Genomic DNA, 17,877 nt, shown 5'->3' on the forward strand with positions numbered 1-17,877 from the left:
TGCATTATATGTATGCTGTCATATGTATGGAATATTTCATAGTTTTAAAAATGACGTGGGAAAAAAATTAAAATAAAATAAAAATGACGTGGGCATAATCATTAGACTGATTGGTTTTAAAATGTGTGTCCCTAGGGACGCCTGGGTGGCTCAGTGGTTGAGCATCTGCCTTTGGCTCATGTCATGATCCCGGGGTCCTGGGATCAAGTCCCGTGTGGGGCTCCCCACAGGGAGCCTGCTTCTCCCTCTGCCTGTGTCTCTGCCTCTCTCTGTGCCTCTCTTGAATAAATAAAATATTTTTTATGGGTCAAATAAATAAAATCTTTAAAAAATAATAATAAAATAAAATAAAATAAAATAAAATAAAATAAAATAAAATAAAATAAAATTAAAAAAAAAAAATATGTGCCCTTAGAAGCAAGTCTGTTGATGGGAATAATTCATGGTCAGCTGTTAATTAGACCTTCTGCTCCACGCTATTTATGATGGAGAAGGTAATTTTGTACTTCCGTTGTGTTAATGAGCCCCGAGAGTCCCATCGGTACCCACAGTCGGAAAGAGACTGAACACATCCCTGGGAAAGGCGGGGCACAGGATTTATTCCCAGTGAAGTGCTGCAGGAGGAGTGTCAAGGCCTCAGCCACTTGAAACCATCCTTGGGAGTGTGCAGGATCTTTGGCGAGTCCTGGAGAGATGGGTGAGGCCCCTCCGGAACCTCACCCCGTGGGCCCCTTCAGGCAGACACCACGCTCTCAGCGAGTTCTTCACACAAATCTGCATCCCAGTTGTTCAAACAAAGGAAAAAGTTTTCCGTATTTGTTCTTTTTTCGAGGTGGAAGCCAGTTGCAAGGCTTGGCTCCGAGGCTCAGCATGCACTGCGTCCCGGGCCCTGTGAAAATAACAATGGCCTTTTATTAAACAGTCACCAAGCCGGTGACCTCGTTAGGAGGTAGGCGCACAGGTATCCCCGTGTCACAGCTGAGGACACACGGTGTCCCGGAGGACACAGAGCTCCCAGGGTCACACAGGCGTGCGGAGACCAGAACTGGGTCTCTGGTCTTGGGTGTCGCTTAGGCAGCTAAGTGGGAATGAGGGCCTGGGCTCCCAGCCCAGGGCTTGGGTAGAGGCCCCTGCCAGGGAGGCTGTCCTGCTATCGGAGCCCCCAAATCCTAAAGTCCCCTTGACTCCAGACCCCAGAGGTGGGCAGTTCCAGGGGAAAGGGTGCCAGGGACCGGGGGGGGGGGGGGGGGCGCAGGGGGCGGGGACCAGCAGAAGCTGTTAGTGGAGAAAGAACACCTCTTATCTCCGGCTTCCCTTGTCAGCCTCCTCCGATGCCCTGAGTCCCACCAGCCAACCTTGGTCCTCCTTCCCAGCGGTTCTCAGCCCCAGGGGGACACCCCATGCGGATGGCGGGGGCTGGCTGATGTGCATTCATTGAGAGGCTAAGTTATCACTATCACTGTCCCCAACACACCTGATTCGTAAGGATGGAGGAAAAATAGGGGTAACTGTGATTAAAAAAAAAACAAAAAACAAAACTTCACTTGAGAAGGGGAAGGAGAAGCAGCAGTTGGTGGTCACATGGCTTCCCTTGGACCCTGTCCAGAAGGAAGGACCAGGATTCCTGCTCTGCTATCCCGAGGTCCTGGTAGCCCCCAGCTCTGCCCTCAGGGGACTTCCTTGGTCCAGTGGGGCAGGGGAGGGCTCCTCCCGCTGCCCAGCTGCTTGAGCAACCGTCTGTTGCCCGATGAAAACACCTGGAAGCATCTGTGCCTCCGAGTGGAGGGATCATAGACTTTTCTGAGGCAGACCTGGGCTTCTCTGGCCGCGGGTCTGTGCCGGGCTTTCCTGGGTGTGGTTTCCATCAACCAGAGTCCGAGTCAGACACAGTCCTCGAAGCCAGACTGGAGCCTGGTCTTCTGGTCTTTACAGCTGGTGTCTTGTCCCCAAGAGCAGAGGTGCTCGGACGAGGTCCCACCGCCTTCCTGAGACACCCCTCCAGTCCCAGGAAGCCAGGGAGGGGAGACCACATTTTGCCTTTGACATGACTTTGTGACCTTTCTCTTGCTTGATGTCTGTTTTCTCTCCTCTCCTGAGCTACTGGGCTTACTTGTGGGTGACTCTCTTTACCCTCGCCCAGGGATGAAGGGACAGGGACACAGCCCATCGCCTCCAAGTGTGCAGGCTCTTCATATGCAGGCTAGTCAGCTCCCTACATGTGCCCACCACTACCTGCCTACCCCCCCCACCCCCCGGGCCCCTGCTGAAGCCCATTCCTCTGATTCCTAATCCCCCCCACCTCACCCCACCCCAGCCTACAAAATCCACGGCTGTCCTGCTGACAGACACCTGGCCTGTGAGCTCAGCGCTTTCTGAGGCAGCCTGCATCCAATGGCTGGTTGACTGGAGCCCCTGTCTCCAATTCGGGACAACTCAGGTGGAGCCGGAGCTGCCCAGGGTGGTGGAGGACACCTTGGGGTAACTGCCCCACAGCTTGATGCTTCCCTCTGCCTGACTCTGCCTCCTTCACTCCCCGAAGGCCGACCCCAGTAACACTCCCCAGGAAACTTCCTTCCTGCCAGAGAACCTGCAACAGGACAGAATCTCCTAACCTCTTGATGCCCTAGTCTTCTCTGTAAAGTCTCATAGAGATGCAACTCTGTTCAAATGAGTTATGACGTGTTAAAGATTTCGAAGAGCACCCAGCACCTATTAAATGCCCAGTTAGTTACTGCTATTCCTACTTCTAATCCTACTTCTACTACTACTACTACTACTACTACTACTACTGCTACTACTACTAGAAAAGTGCTCAGGATGCCTCCCCTCCTCCTAAAACATGCCTAGCAAAACACCTACCCAGACTCAGACCCGCATCCCTATGGGGACATATTCTAGACTCTCAAGATGATACCTGTGGCTCTAAAAACCATAAAGTAAATGTATTCACTTCCTACCTATGTGAATTAATCCATTTTGAATTAATCCATTCTAGAATCAACCTCTGGATGGATGAACCACCAACCTCAGCCTGGGGAGTCCTAAGATCTGCCTCTCATCAAAACACTTTGGGTCTACTTTGGAGGATCCAAGTCTTGCCTCCCCAGTGTTGTCCATCCTCCATCTACCCTCTCCCTGGGCCCCAATGGAATATGTTCCACTCGTTGTAGTGAAAGAAAAACTTGTTTTCACTGTGTCAAGACTAATATTTACATGACATTGTCGAGTGCCAACATTCTGGACTTTAATGACAGCATAATTGCAGGCTCCCAGGAGAGTGCAGATGCGAACCGGGTATGGGTACCTGCAGTGCCCTTTAAAGCATTTTAATAAATGCAGCACTAGCCCTAACAATAACAATTCATGGTTAAACAAACTTCTTTAAAGTTCAGCCTCCAGAATTCAATTTCAAGCCCAGCTCCTGGGCTTTGAATGCAAGGTTATAGAAGTCGGGACTAGTTGAGGCGTGCAGGGGCTACTCTGCAAGGTGGCGTGGCTGTCACAAAGCCTTCCACACGTCCTGCTCTCCAGACCTGCTGCCCATCTTATCCATGAGGATTCTTTAGGGAGGGGCTGGGAATCCTCTGCACCTGTACAAAGCCAGGCTGCCAGTCTCATCAACCTGAGGCTAGAGGGAGGCAGCGAGTGGCTCTAGTGTGGGACAGGGAATGTAAAGGGGCTGCTTCCCTTTCCTCCCCAGACAGGGAGACCTGTTCCCTCACTTTACATGTGTGTGGACAAGCTACAGAGGGCAGGGCCACACCTGTACAGGCATGGAGGAGATGCCTGTGGTGGGCACCGAGGCAGGGCAGGCACCAGCAGGTCCAAATCCCCTCCTTTGTACTCTGCTTGGGTGTGTTTTGCAGAGCGTGTGCCAGATGTTGCTGGAAGGACAAACGCTGCTCCTTGACAACATTTAAAAAGGGGCTGGATCAGAGCTCAAAGACTCATTCAAAGAATTTGGTTTGACCTCAGTGCGGGGTGGGGTGAGGGGATCCTTAAGGGTTTAAGCGGGAAGGTGAGATGAATTTGCACCTCTGGTTTCTGCCCCCTTCCCTTCCCCCACCCAGGTACAGGGCAGGGAGGGGAGGTGCTTGCAGGGGATGGGGGTGGTTAGAAACCAGAAATAGCTTTCAGCTTCATTGGTATAGCAAATATTTTTCCATCTCTCTCTCTCTCTTTTTTTTTTTTTTAGCGTTTTATTAAATTTGTCTCTAAATGAGTAATGCAGGTTTTATTATTCATCTCAGAATGCACTGAAGGGGTTCAGAGTATGTCTTCCCCCAAATACACCCTTTTGGCCTGTGGACTATTTTGAGCTGAAGGCAACCAAGACCCTGTTGGCTCAAGAGAAACTTTTACCCATCCCTTAACTCCATAGAAGAATCCAAATTGAGGATCTTTCCCAGAATTGGAGTTATTAGCAGAGATGAATTTATCTGGGTGACCCATCTGTGGGCAGGGTGGACATCTGATTACCAAACATCTGCTCTTCGTCTCATCGCCCTGTGAAGTGTTCTCTTTCCCTTTGAAACCCAGACCCCTAACCCATTCCTTAGCTCAGGGGGGCATAGACAACCTCATTTTACCTTTCTGTCTTGGAAACTTTTGCTTTTGGAATCATTTTACCTTTCATGACTTGGCTTCCGTAGTCATGAAATTAAATTTTATTGTTCTCCTGTTAATCTGCATCATGTCAATTTGGTTCTTAGACCAGATGCAGGAACTTTGGAAGGGTAAAGGAAAATTTTTCTTCCCCAACAGCACGTTACCTAGGGTCTATCAAGAGAAATTAAATGTATTAACTACCAATGCAATTCTATTTCCAGAAAGGTTGCTCTGATGAAATGGGTCTTACCGAACCCCTCATGTGATCCCTGGAGTTTTGCCCTCCTGCCAGCCCCACCTTACAAAAATAAGTCTTTTTAGGGGTATTGATCTGAATAAATATTTTTTTTTGAAAGAGAGAAGAATTAGAAATAGTTCATTCATAGTAAGTTTGTTTTGTTTTGTTTTGTTTTTTTAAGGGAGAGATAAAGGGCATGAGTGAGGGGGTGGATAGAGGCAGAGGGAGAAGGAGAATCTCCAGCAGACTCCCTGCTTAGTGCAGAGCCTAACATGGGGCTCAATCTCAAGACCCTGAGGTCACAACCTGAGCCAAAACCAAGAGTCCAGAAGTTAACTGGCTGAGCTACCCAGGTGTCCCCATAGTAAGTTCTTAAATATTTTAAATTCAAGGTTTTCTTATAAGGGTATTTCTCATCATTAAACATATCCCCCCCCCCCCCCCCCGCTTCTATATATTTTCTTTTTTCTGGCTAAAATACACAACTTTAAAAAGAAGATTAAACTGGCCTGGTGATTCTATAGATGTTCTCTTCCGTATTCACACTTAAATATCCTTCAGATTTTGAGTGGATATTTGGGACTCCCAGAGCCTCTATAACCAGACCTTGGTACACCTGCTGAATTTGTCACCATTGTCCCAGTCCCTTCCTGCCCCCACCCTCCAAGCCCTACTACTCTGAGTTAGGAAGTCAGCTTGGGGAGCTATGCCAGTTCTCTGTCTCCTTCCTGGTAATGGTTGGCCCAAAGTTACATAAAACTCTTAAATCTCTCTCCCCCGAGAAACACAATGTCCAGCCATGAGAGCCACTACAACAGGTGAAGCAGGCGACAGCTATGTTGGGGTGGGTCAATGGTCAATGTGCTCTGAAGCAGAACAGGAACATCTGGGGACAGCCAACAGCTTGCAGTGAGCTCTGCTCCTCCTTCCCTTTCTTCAGGTGCGAGGACGCCCCACATTGCAACTTGGTTATCACAAATACGTCCACCTAGAAAACGAGCCATAACTGATCGACAAACAGCATAGCTCATCTTGACTTGAATGCTCCTCGTTCTATTCATTTGGGGATCTCTGACATGCCGGACACAATTTAAATATGCACATACATGTGCTCATCTGCACATATGTGTATATACACATGTGCACTTTTTTTTTTCTCACTGGTTTTCAGAAACCATAACTGCTTTAGTGAATCTGCCCTTTAAAGAATGAGCACAGAGACCACTTAGGCCTACACTCAAAACAGCTCACTGTCTCCGTTAACAAGATCTGACTGTCTTCAGTAGCATGACTGCACTATTCCAGGAGATCTCTGGCCCAGGGAAATGACTTGATTGTTCACTAGTGAAACCTCTAGGAGGCCCCACCAATTCTTCAGTGACAAATATCATTAATTTATGCCCTGTGATTCTTCAAATCCCTGCCTCACACTCCTTGCCCAGCTGTTTCCACCAGTCCCGAATGTTGCAACAGGATCCACACCCAGTTCCGCTCAAACCATCCCCCCACCCTACCCTGAAGGCCCCACCTCAAGCTCCACTTCCAGGCCTGGGTGGGTCCTGCCCCCCCTCCCCTCTCCCAGACATCACAGGGCCTTATCATCATGACTGATAAACTGGTCTTTGTCTGGGTGTGTTGGCGGTTATCTGGGGAGCCCGCACCTGACAATAAAGGACAATTTTATGTAAATGGAGAGTGATAAGTTACTCAGCAAAGTAATAAGGAAAATATAACTGGTCATGTTCCCAGTTGTAAAAGTCTTTCAGTCTTGAGTACAAAATGTCTGCTGTAAAACAGCAAATGATTCCACTATAAAGAAGGAAGAAAACAAAAATCTACTTCCTTCTTTACTGATTTAAAAAAGGGACTGTTGACGGTCCCTGGCCCCACCCCCCGTATCTCCCTGGCTGTGTGCCCTGGGAAGGGCTGGAGATCACTGTTCAGTGAGCTAAAGGGCTGAGTGTGAGTGAGAGTGCCCGCCAGGATGAGGACAAGGGCAAAGCGGTCCGGACCATGCCAGGTGGAACAGCCCAGACCTCAGGGACTCCTTACGTCAGAGAATTGGGGTTTGTACTCCACTTTGCCTCTAACTACTTTCAGAATCTCACAGGCAAATTGCTGAAATCCTCTGAGAATGAATTCCTCTATCCATAAAATAGGCATAATAACATATATCTGTATTGCAGGGGATTCAATTAGCCAATGAATGAAGAGAGACTTTGCAAACCGTGAAGAGCTGGGCAAGTAAAAGTTGCCACCTCTTCCAAGGAAGGGAGAATTCAGACAACTTTCAAGCAGTTTAGGTCTAGGACGGGCTGGACAGAGACATTCATACCTGGGATTGGCCTGTGTGGCTGTGCATGTCGTGTACAGACCAAATCCAAGGAGTGCCTTCCACATTTGTACTCAGATGTATGGCAGTTTTATTTTTTTTAAATTTATTTAATTATTCATGTTAGACACAGAGAGAGGCAGAGACACAGGCAGAGGGAGAAGCAGGCTCCATGCAGGAAGCCCAATGTGGGACTCGATCCCAGGACCCCGGGATCACACTGTATGGCAGTTTTAACATGGCAGGTTTCCAACAAGCCAGGAAATGTCTCATGGAAAAGACGATTTATTCCGATTCATATGAAAATTCCTCGTGAGCCCCTCATGAGGCTGCCTGTCCATGTGCTGTCGAAAGGTAGGAGAAACTAACCCTCTAGCACTACTCTCCTGCACGTGGTTTGTAAAGTTGAATCATGGTTTTGTATCTTAATTGTTCTCTGACTTAAATATATAATTAGAGGCCAGAAGTAGAGGCATCAATTACTTTAAAAATGTGCCCAGCCACTTTAGATTGATTTATAACAAACCTCTTAATTGGTTGTCACGGGCCAAACCTGCTATGACGTGTCTTAGTAGAATCAGAGTGCTAAGAGCGTTTGAACTAACAGTTTAAAATCAAGAAACTTCACATAAAAATGCAGCTTTCCAGCTCCTCTTTAAAACTTGGAAGACCTGGCTGCCAGCTTGCACGGCCCATAAGGAGCAGGGATGGCCTCCCAGGGGCTGGCCCTGCATGGAACATGCTTAGAACCGTCATGAGCTGTTCCAGAAGTTGCTGGGTCTGGTGGACGCCCGATGCCTCGTGGCCTGTCCCAGAGTCCCCATCTCCCTAGAGGGCTGAGGTCAGAAGCTACTACTGAGTAGGAATCATCCTTGCCTTCTCTGCTCTCTCTCTCCTAGCCTCTTAAATTCCTCAGCTTAGAGAAACTACAGAGGAGGCCCCCCCGCTCCCACATGCCTCCTTCTGCTCTGTGGGGTGGCCGCACACATTTACTGGGCACCTGCGTTGTGCCAGGCCCTGTGCTGGGGGCACAGAGGGAGCCCACTGTGAGTCATCGTGCAGTTTTCATCCCATCAGAGAAGGTAGAAACTTATAAATAATAAACACGTGGAATCAGAGGGTGCTAAGTGCTAAAAAGAAAAATAAAACTCACTGCAAGGGGACAGAGTGATGATAGGAGAGGGTTCCCGTCCAACCTGTAAGGTAGGAGAGGTAACAGGTGCATCTGCCAGAGAAAAAGCTTTCCAGGCAGAGGTCCCTCCCTGCAGGAGTTCACATGGGGCCCAGAGGAACAGCCCAAGAGACAAGAACCATAAAGAGTAAGAGATAGGGAGTAGGGCCGATGATGCAAGGCCTCCGAGCAACAAAAAGAATTTTGGGTTGTATTCCGAGGTGGGTGGTGGCAGAGAAATCACACGACCTGGCTTGTGTCCGGGAGGCATGATAAGACTGTGCTCTCGGCCACGATAAGACTGAATTGCTGGGGCCCCTGTGCGGGTGAGGAGGGTCCTTGGAAAGGGGGACGTCCAGTGGTGCTCTGGGTGTCACGGTCCCTGGGGGATGGGTGGGGGAGCAGATAAGATTCACATTAGCCGAAAGAATGTGGGCCTTGAGGTGAGAAGTCAGGGAGGCCCCCAGGGGCTTTGGTCTGAACGGCTAGAGCAATCGGGTGCCCTTGACTGGGATGGGGAAGGCAGATTTGGGGGATGAAACCAAGAACGCGGCCGTGGGCGTACTGAGTCTGAGACGCTGCTGTGGGCTGAATAGTCCCACACCACCCCTCCCATAGGGTGAAGCCCTAACCCCAGAGCCCCAGGGTGACCGTACTTGGAGATGGGGCCTTCAAAAGGGTGGTTCAGTTAAAATGAGGCCCTTAGGGTGGCTCTGATCCGTTGGACTCATGTCCTTATAAGAAGAGGAATTTGGACATATGGAGGGATGACCGGGCGAGGGCACGGCGAGAAGACCACCACCCAAAGGCCAAGCAGAGGGGCCTCAGGAGAAACCAACCCTGACGACACCTTGATCTTGGACTTTTGTCCTTCAGAACTCTGAGGAAGAAAATTGCTTCAGCTGCCGGGCCCGTGGTATGTAGTGACAGCAGCCCTGGGCAGTGAGCAGAGATGGCCATCAGCCCTCTGGGCGGAGATGGTCAGGACGCAGTCGGAGCCGGGGGAGTGGACACGGCGCGGTTGGGGGTCAGCAGGGGGATGCTGCTGAAAGCCAGGGGCTTGGGGAGACAGAGCCCCAGGGGGCACCTGCCAGGGGGTCAGAGGGAGCCCACAGAAGGAGGATGAGAAGGTGCAGCCCGTCATCAGGCAGGAAGGGGGCCACCCAGCCAGGGGAGCATCTGGGAGGCTGCGTGACAAGAGTTCAAGGAGAAGGAAGCAGGTGCCTGTGATGTGTGGGAGGACCAGGCTGCACCTGTCTCGATCCGGGGAGCATGGTGAGGGGGATTCTAGAGTGACAAAAACCTGGTTGTTGTAGAATTAGGAGAGCATGAGAGAAGGAAGTGACACCTCATGCCCTTCTCCTTCTTTTTTTTTTTTTTTTAAAGATTTTTATTTATTTATTCATGAGAGACAGAGAGAGAGAGAGAGAGAGGCAGAGACACAGGCAGAGGGAGAAGCAGGCTCTCTGCAGGGGACTCGATCCCAGGACCCTGGGATCACGCCCTGAGCCAAGGGCAGACGCTCAACCATTGAGGGACCCAGGCGTCCTCCTTCTGAGGCACAATCTTACAGCCAGTCCAATAATAGAGGATTTCCCTCTGTGTTGTTTATAGAAGGAGCACCCGTGTAGAGAACGGGCATTCCTACTGGCCCCCCAGGCCGCACACGGCCCTGTCTCTGTGCCGGCAGGGGGATTGCAGTGCAGAATTTGGTCCTTCTGGAAAGGACCATCATCTGCCAAGGTGAACTGCTCTGCTTTCCCCTCCACAGGACTCAGAGCTTCCCTCCACTTCTCCGTCCTTGGTTTCTGGGAAGCTCAGAAGCACATTTATTGTGTCCACCTCTATGGTCAGCTGCTTTTTCTTCTTCTTTGTCCTCCTGTCCTGTTTCTTTATGTTGCTCACCTTATTGTTTAGTTTTTCTTTCTTTCCATTCTATACTTGTATCCAACTCTTGAGACCAGCCGTGTATAAATCAGTCTCTGCAAACACATTCCCTGTTGGGTCCCTTCCAGCTCTTTCAGGCCAGGTACCCTCATCGTGTAGCCTCTTAAGGATTTATTTAAACTTTGGATTTATTTTTTTTTAATTTGGAATAAAATAGACATAAAACATAGACATAACACATAAAACATGGATTTATTTTTTTAATTTTTTAAATTTATTTTTAAGACGTGTCTCGTCATCATGACAACATCGACGTTTAATTCTCGAATTTTCCAACCGAATGAATCTCCCCATTTCAATATAAAAATTTAGAGTGAGATGCCTCGCAGTTGCTTAGAAAGGAAGCCACGAACCCAGAGCACAGCTAGAGGTAAGGGGTGGCTGCCATGAGGAAGCACATCTACCCTCAATGTTTTGCTGAAAAAGATGTGAAGCCGTCACCAGCATCGCCTACAGAATGTTGTCCCCATGGGCCCTGCAGGGCCAGGAGGAGGGCCTGCCCCGCCAAAGGGAACTTCCTCTCCCTCGAAGCAAATTGTCTTCCTCCTTTCATTTTACAGCCTTTTAAAAGGCTGCTGTCTAGAATATTCTGCTAAGGCTTTAGGCTTTTGGACTAAAAGAACCAGAAAGACCCACTTCTGGCCACTTCCCTCCTTGGGCTCCAGAGAAACAAAGTCCAGTGCTGGCTTGGTCCAGACCAAGAGGAAAGAGAGAGGGTAAGGAAAGCAGATGAATTAATACCTGAAACTGTCCAGCCACACATGAAACCATCAATGATACCACAACTGCGTAGGACGAGGTGGCTTCAGGTGTAACAGTGAGATTAGCAAAAACAACAGGATTTCTTTTTTTGTTTGAAGATGTTATTTATTTATTCATGAGAGACATAGGCAGAAGGAGAAGCAGGCTCCCTGTGAGGAGCACGATGTGGGACTCGATCTAGGATCCTGGGATCACACCCTGAGCCAGAGACAGACTCTCAACCACTGAGCCACCCAGGTGACCCACAACAGGAGTTTTTAAAAGCACTTTTTGTCCTGCATGGAGAAGTGACCCAAAGGCTCAAAAATAATGGGTCGGTTGCTTCCTGATGGTAAAACAACTGTGCAAGTCAGGTCACAGGGGGTCAGGTGGCAGGCAGCCAGCTCCGCACCAGCGGGACCTCACCTTCATTCCATCCAATGTGAATCCAGCTAAAATAAGCAAACAAACAAAACAGAAGAGGGTTGATCAGACATGGAAGATGGGGAAAGTGCCGCCACGGAGGTCATCTGTATGGATATATGAGTGTGTGATGTCTCCAGTAATTCTCGGGGGTCATTCTATGTAAGAATCACCTCAAAAGCTTGATAGAAAATGCAAATTTATGAGCCTTGCCTCCAAGAGCCTTCTATGGTGGTTTCAGGGGTGAGGCTGACGCTGGTGGTCCAGGACACACTCTGTCCACCCCCTCCCAGCCGCCTCCGGGCTTCGGGGACAGGAGGCTGCCTCGAGCAGGGTTTTAGACCTTGTCAGATGGATGGGGTTTCACCTGGAAGGGTGAGGGCCAGCCTTGCACTGTGACTTTCCCGGGGGGCTCTCCTCCGGTCCTCACTGGTGACCACCTGGACCTCCATGCCCTCAGAGATCACTCTCTTGCTGGCTTCCTTATGCTGATTTAAAATTTAAAATCATCGGAAAAGAAATGGCATATTTAAGGGGGCACATTTGCAGCTTGGCTTTTACACCGGCACAGGGGTGATGGTGGGTTTAAACCTAAAAGTTAAATTAAATCACGAAGCAATGTTTTGACAAAGCTCCCCACCTCGTCGCCGGCCTGCTGTCCCTGAGATGCCCTCCCTGCGTGGAGATGAAGAGAGGACCGGATTTACATTCTGTCCCATTGGTAAGTAGCCAGAGCGACCGCATCCACCGCTGATCCTCAGTGTCGTATTTCACAAGTCATACTAAAAGCCAACTGGACTCTCCTTTTAAAAGACACATGTGAGCATTGGGAAGCATTGAGTGGAGAACCCACCTGAGAAGCCTCACCTGCGCCAGGTGCCCGGACGGCGTGTCAGGGGGGAGTGGTGGCAGACTTAGGGGGCTGCTGGGTGCTGGGCGGAGGAGAGCATTTGGAGGAGGCTTTAGGAGGGGTTGGGAGCAGACTCCATTATGGAGTCTCGTTGGGGAGGCAGAGGGTCATAAATAAATAATACAGATGATAATACATAGATATATAGATATATATATATAATCTATAATATAGATTATAAAATAATAAAATTTTAATTTGTGAATGGATGGAGCTGGCTGGAACAGTGTGAGACAGACGAGAAGCAACCTGAGCAAAGTGAATGACCTCCCAGGGTGATTTTAGTCTTCAGAAAAGCAGTTCCTTACCTGAGAGACACCTTTGCTGGAGCTAAAATCTCCATGAGGCCGCACACCATGGCCCCTCGGCCACGTCCTGATCCCAATAATTAACTCTTGCTTGGGATGAGCAGGCACTCCCTGGAGAGGGGCTAGCTGAGCAGTGTGTTCTGATCAAGCTGGTTGAAGCCAGACAACTGGTTTTAAACCCTGGCACCGTCATCCTTGAAATGTAATCATGAGAAGTAGATGACATTCTCCAAGGCGGGCCCAGTGCTCCCCGTTACTGAGACGATCAAGGGACACGAGGTGTAGAAAGGCACTTGCCGGCCTCTCATGCGCCCAGCCTGTCGTTACCACACCTGGACGGCATCTGACACCTGTTAGAACGCCCTCACAGGTGTTCTCCAGGGACCAGCCACCGAGAAGATAGAGCGGGAAGGGAAGAGCCTTTCTACCTCTACAGAATAACGGTGATGACGGCCCTGACACGGAGCCACGGGCGGGAGCCAGCTGATGGCCCGCCCAGCGAAGCAAAACATCCAGGTCCTGGTCTTGAGAAAGGAGCCTGTGGCCCAATTCTCAGAACCTGGGCATTTTTGTCTGGTTGTTGATGAACTTTAAACCCATAATCTCACCGTGGCCTTGGTGCTGTCGACATGAAGCTTGACACGTACTCAAAGGTAGCTTGACTTCTAGGTATAAAACGTCTTCCCTCCTCCCGAAATCCAACGAAGAGGTGGTAAAAGGGGAGCCACGTACATTCTTATTTTTACAAACTCTAGACGAATGTAATTTCCGGTTTATCAAGGAGGAGTTTGGGAGGATAAAATAATTTCCCGGTGCCATGTTGGTTCTTATTCAGGAGAACCCAAACAGGAGAAAGACTTGAGAAAGGAGAGTATATGGTCAATATTTCTAGAATATAATCTGTGATGCAAGTCATATTAAATCAGTACTACTTATTGCACTGATTACATTCCCATTAAAAATAATAAAATTTTGGGATGCCTGGGTGGCTCGGCGGTTGGGCATCTGCCTTCCGGCCTAGGTGTGATGCTGGAGTCCTGGGGATCGAGTCCCACATCAGGATCCCTGTATGGAGCCTGCTTCTCCCTCTGCCTATGTCTCTGTTTCTCTCTCTGTATGTCTCTCATGAATAAATAAATAAAATCTTTTAAAATAATAATAATAATAATTTTGTGTATTTATTCACAAATTAAAATTTTATTATTTTTAATGGGAATGTAATCAGTACAATAATGCTATAGATGAAATATTTGTGTCCCCCCCGAAAAGATTTTCATGGTGAAATCCTAACCCCCAATATATTAGGAGATGGGGCTTCTGGTAGACCTGTAGGTCATGAGGATGAAGCCCCATGAATAGGGTCAGTGCCCTCATGGAGGGGGCCCCTGCAGAGCTCCCTGGCCTCTGGCTCCGTGTGAGGACACAAGGAGAACACAGTTGGCAATGACCCGGGAAGAGGTGACCTCACAGAATGTGCAGGCACCTTGATCTCAGTCTTTCCGGCATCTAGAACTGTGAGCAATGTTTGTTGTTTGAGCCACCCAGGCTGTGGTATTTTTGTTGTAGCTACCCGAATGGACTAAGGCACTAGGTTTAATCTTTTTTTTTTTTTTTTAAGTTTTAAGAGGGTTTACCATGTGCTGGGTCCTTTGATGGCATTTGCTAAAAATGATCTCCTTAGATTCTGGGCATGATACTGGAAGTCGGGGGCCATTAGCCTACCCTACAGAAGCGACACAGAGTTTGAGCGTGTCCTTCAGAGTTGCACGGTGGTCAGGGGCTGGGCCACCATTCAGGAGATGGGACAGACCGGAGTCCACATCTACTGCATGTCCTCCAGCTGAGTAGTTGGGCTGGGCATCATATGGTACCACCATCAAGGTGAGCGAGATGCAGAGTTGGGGCTCCAGGCTGGACCAGCACCCCTGCACCCAGAGTGGGTGACAGCAGAGTCATGCCCAAGCCTGAGCCCCACAGACTGTGTTCCCACCCTCCCCAACTCCCAGATAGCCTCGCCCGGGAAGTTGGGTTTCTCACATTTCCAAGTTTACTTCTCGGCCACAAGAGCACAGCTGGCTGGGGTGTTAGAAGAGGCGTAGGGTCACGGGTCCTACCTGGGAGTTGGGTGGGAGGCGGGGAGATGGGATGGAGAGCAAGGGGAATGGTAGAAATGGGAATCAGTGAGGAGAAGAGGCTGCATGAGCCCTGACCCTTCCTTGGCCGGGACGTGCAGCCAGGGTGCCCGGGGTGAGGGGCCCAGAGCCCCCCAGGACCGGTTCCACCAGTGGGAATCTGGGTGGTGTGTGTTTACTTGCTTAGTGATTCAGCTTCTTTTCTTACCTTCTTTTCTCACTACTAGCTTGAGGAAACTTCTCCTCTTCCCACTGGGCAGCCTGCAACCACCCAGGGCCTGGCCTGGTTTTTCCAGTTGGACCAGAAACGCCTGCTGAGGTACATTAACCCCTGGGGCTCATGAGCATCCTCCTTTGGGCCTGAAGGAGAGGATATTTCCTTGCACGCATCTTGGCTGCCCCTGCAAATGTCAGCCTCTGACCCTCACTGGGTATGTTCATATTCACTGGCCGTGCATCCAGGCAAGGACTGGAGTGTCTAAGTCTGGATTCCAGGCCCCTAGGTTTGAGCGCACATTGCCAATGGCTGAGCCTCTGTTTTGGTCGGTGTTTATTTCCGTCGAGCAGGGACTTGTGACCTGCCAGTCCTGCCTCACTGCCCCAGCTGTCCCAGGACATGATGGATCAGAAGGCAATTTTAAAAAGAGAAGAAAGTGCTAAACCAATGCACAGAACCAAACATAAAATTCCAACCATGGTCGGAAGGACCCAGTAACTGGGCGCAGATGGGACTGGATTTTTTTAGGTATTGGCACATTCTAGTTCTTCCCTGAAGCAACGGCCTATTTACACAAGGCCTGAGCATCTTATGCTTCTGGAAGAGGGCGGTGCATATTTGCAAGAAGCTCTACTAGAGCCAGGCCCGTATCGTACGGGGGCTGAAGTTTATCCATTGTGGGAGGACCCTCTTTAAGAAGTAAGCCACAAAATTATAAAATATGACACAAAATTATAAATACGACAGCAGCCCAGGAGCAGGTATCTATTTAAAATGAGAAAAGAACCCGCAATGAATTATAAATGCTCAAAAACCAGCAGTACTGCAACATCAAACGACCGAAGAATCTTAATTCTGTAATATTTGAACTACATTTTCAGGGTGCGTATGCTTTGCTCACTTCTTATGACAATTTATAAACAGCATTTCTAAGGAGGGGATGGATGGACCCTCTGCCGTTCCCCATCCTGGAAGCTTCCTGTCTCCAGCCCTCTGGAACCCACAAACGTGGGGCGCTGGGCAGCATCGGAGAACCCGAACCAGCGCTGCGGGTGGTCGGAGCGTCCCTGGAAGCCGTTCCCACCCTTCACAGTTAACCACAAATGACCTACACATGACGGCAGACAACATCAAAATGACTCATCCCAACCGAAATGTACCCCCAACTCAGCTTCCCCTCAGCACGCGTCCAAATGTGCCCGCGGCGGCTGTAGCATCCACAAGAGCCCTGGGATAAAGCCAACGTGTGGGCAGAAAGAAGCTGTGGTCCTCAGGATTGCAGTGAAAATATTTCACCTTTGCAATGTTGGCAAAATGCTGTGACCGCACGGTCGCCGTCCCAGGGCTGCCAGGTGAGCCCCGCTCTGCACTCCACCGCGAGGCTCCAGGACAAAGCCTGGCCTCCTGCAGGGGAGAATTTTACTAAGTTTTAAACATAATATTGAAATGTTTAAGATTGTTCGCAAGTTTATAAGTCTAGGTTGTTAAAATGGAATAAATGCTCCAAAGGGTTTTGCTTGTCAGGTGCCTAGCCACCACCGACCTTCTGGTGTCTCTTTCTACAGGTGACAGGACTGAGCCCAGACCCCATCCTGCGGGTGCCCTCTGTGATGACCAGCCTCTGCGCCCTGATTTTTCTGCAGCCTCACTTGGTTAGTTTAGAAGAAAAGCACTCGTGGCCCATTCTCTTTCCCTAATTACTAGCTAGAAGGAGCGGCGCACTGAGGCCATTGGGCCTGGTGTTGGGGGGATCAACGTAGGTGGGAAGGAGACTGAGTGTCTGCTGGGAGGTGACTCATTCAGGCTTGGATAGTTCCATCTGCAGCGCAGATTCCAGGGAGGCCCAAATGGAGATGGCATTGAGGGAGGGAAACGAAGGCTTGAGTCTGGAGCTGCAGAGAGACCCGGGGGAAGGTGGAAACGTGGCCATCATTTGAGCTCAGAAGCAGAGAGAGCCAATAAAGCCTGAGGTTGGGCCCGGTCGCTGAGCCTCAAGCTGGTAGCGACAGCTCAGGGGACGGAGCCCTGGGGACAGCAGAGGGTGTGGAATGGGGCAGGGTGGGGCCCTGCGCTGACTTGTGCGCCACCCCCCAAGCTCATCCACGGAAGGCCTGGGCCCTGGAACCTCGGCGGGTGACTGTGTTTGGAGACCCAGCTCCTTGAAGGAAGTGCTCAGTTCAAATGAGAGGGTTAGAGTGGCTCTTGCCCGAGCCCACTGGTGCCAGAGGGAGAGGAAATGCAGAGACGCCAGGGAGTGCGTGTCCAGAGGACGACCACGTGAGGGTACGGGAGAAGGCAGCCGTCTGCAGGCCTCGGAGAGATGGCCACGGGAGACGCCAGCCCTGTCCACACCTGGCTCTCGGGCCTCCAGCGTCTGGACTGTAAGAGGATGGTTCCTCAGGCTATAGGATTGCTTTAGCAGCCCCAGGGGACTCCTACAGACATCCAAGAGAAACTGTGCCCCGGGAGGTGGGGGACAATCAGTCATGAGGCTGTTGGGGGCCACATCAGGTGAGGACTGACCGTGACCTCCCAGGTTGCATTCTGAATTTTTGTCTGATAATAAATGGGCAGCTAAATCTTTGAAATAGTTTGAATGTTGCAGAAATATATATGTACATACATGAGAAGAAACTCGAAGCTGCTACGCTGTCTGGTGCCTTGAAACATTTTCATTGTCTCGAACACACAGTAATAACAAGAAGTGTGTAAAAGGAGATGCCTGGGTGGCTCAGTCGGTTAAGCGTCCGATTCTTGGTTTCAGCTCACGTCATGGTCTTCGCGTCGTGAGATCGAGACTCGTGCCAGGCTCCGTGCTCAGCTCGGGGTCTGCTCAAGATCCTCTCGCTC

The 17,877-nt window shown here is 49.9% G+C and overlaps 1 long non-coding RNA gene across 2 annotated transcripts; it reads left to right on the forward strand.

Moving 5' to 3' along the window:
• Positions 1–6,801: 6,801 nt before the first annotated feature.
• LOC119867075 lies at positions 6,802–17,615 on the forward strand. Of its 2 annotated transcripts, XR_005382430.1 has the most exons (4): positions 6,802–6,912; positions 15,038–15,129; positions 15,952–16,379; positions 16,593–17,615. It is a non-coding gene; the product is annotated as an uncharacterized LOC119867075 (long non-coding RNA). The 2 variants fall into 2 exon arrangements; XR_005382429.1 differs by having other exon boundaries at positions 15,038–16,379.
• The last annotated feature ends 262 nt before the right edge of the window (positions 17,616–17,877 follow it).

Source organism: Canis lupus, chromosome 31 (genome assembly GCF_011100685.1).
Source record: "Canis lupus familiaris isolate Mischka breed German Shepherd chromosome 31, alternate assembly UU_Cfam_GSD_1.0, whole genome shotgun sequence".
Classification (NCBI taxonomy): Eukaryota; Metazoa; Chordata; class Mammalia; order Carnivora; family Canidae; genus Canis; species Canis lupus.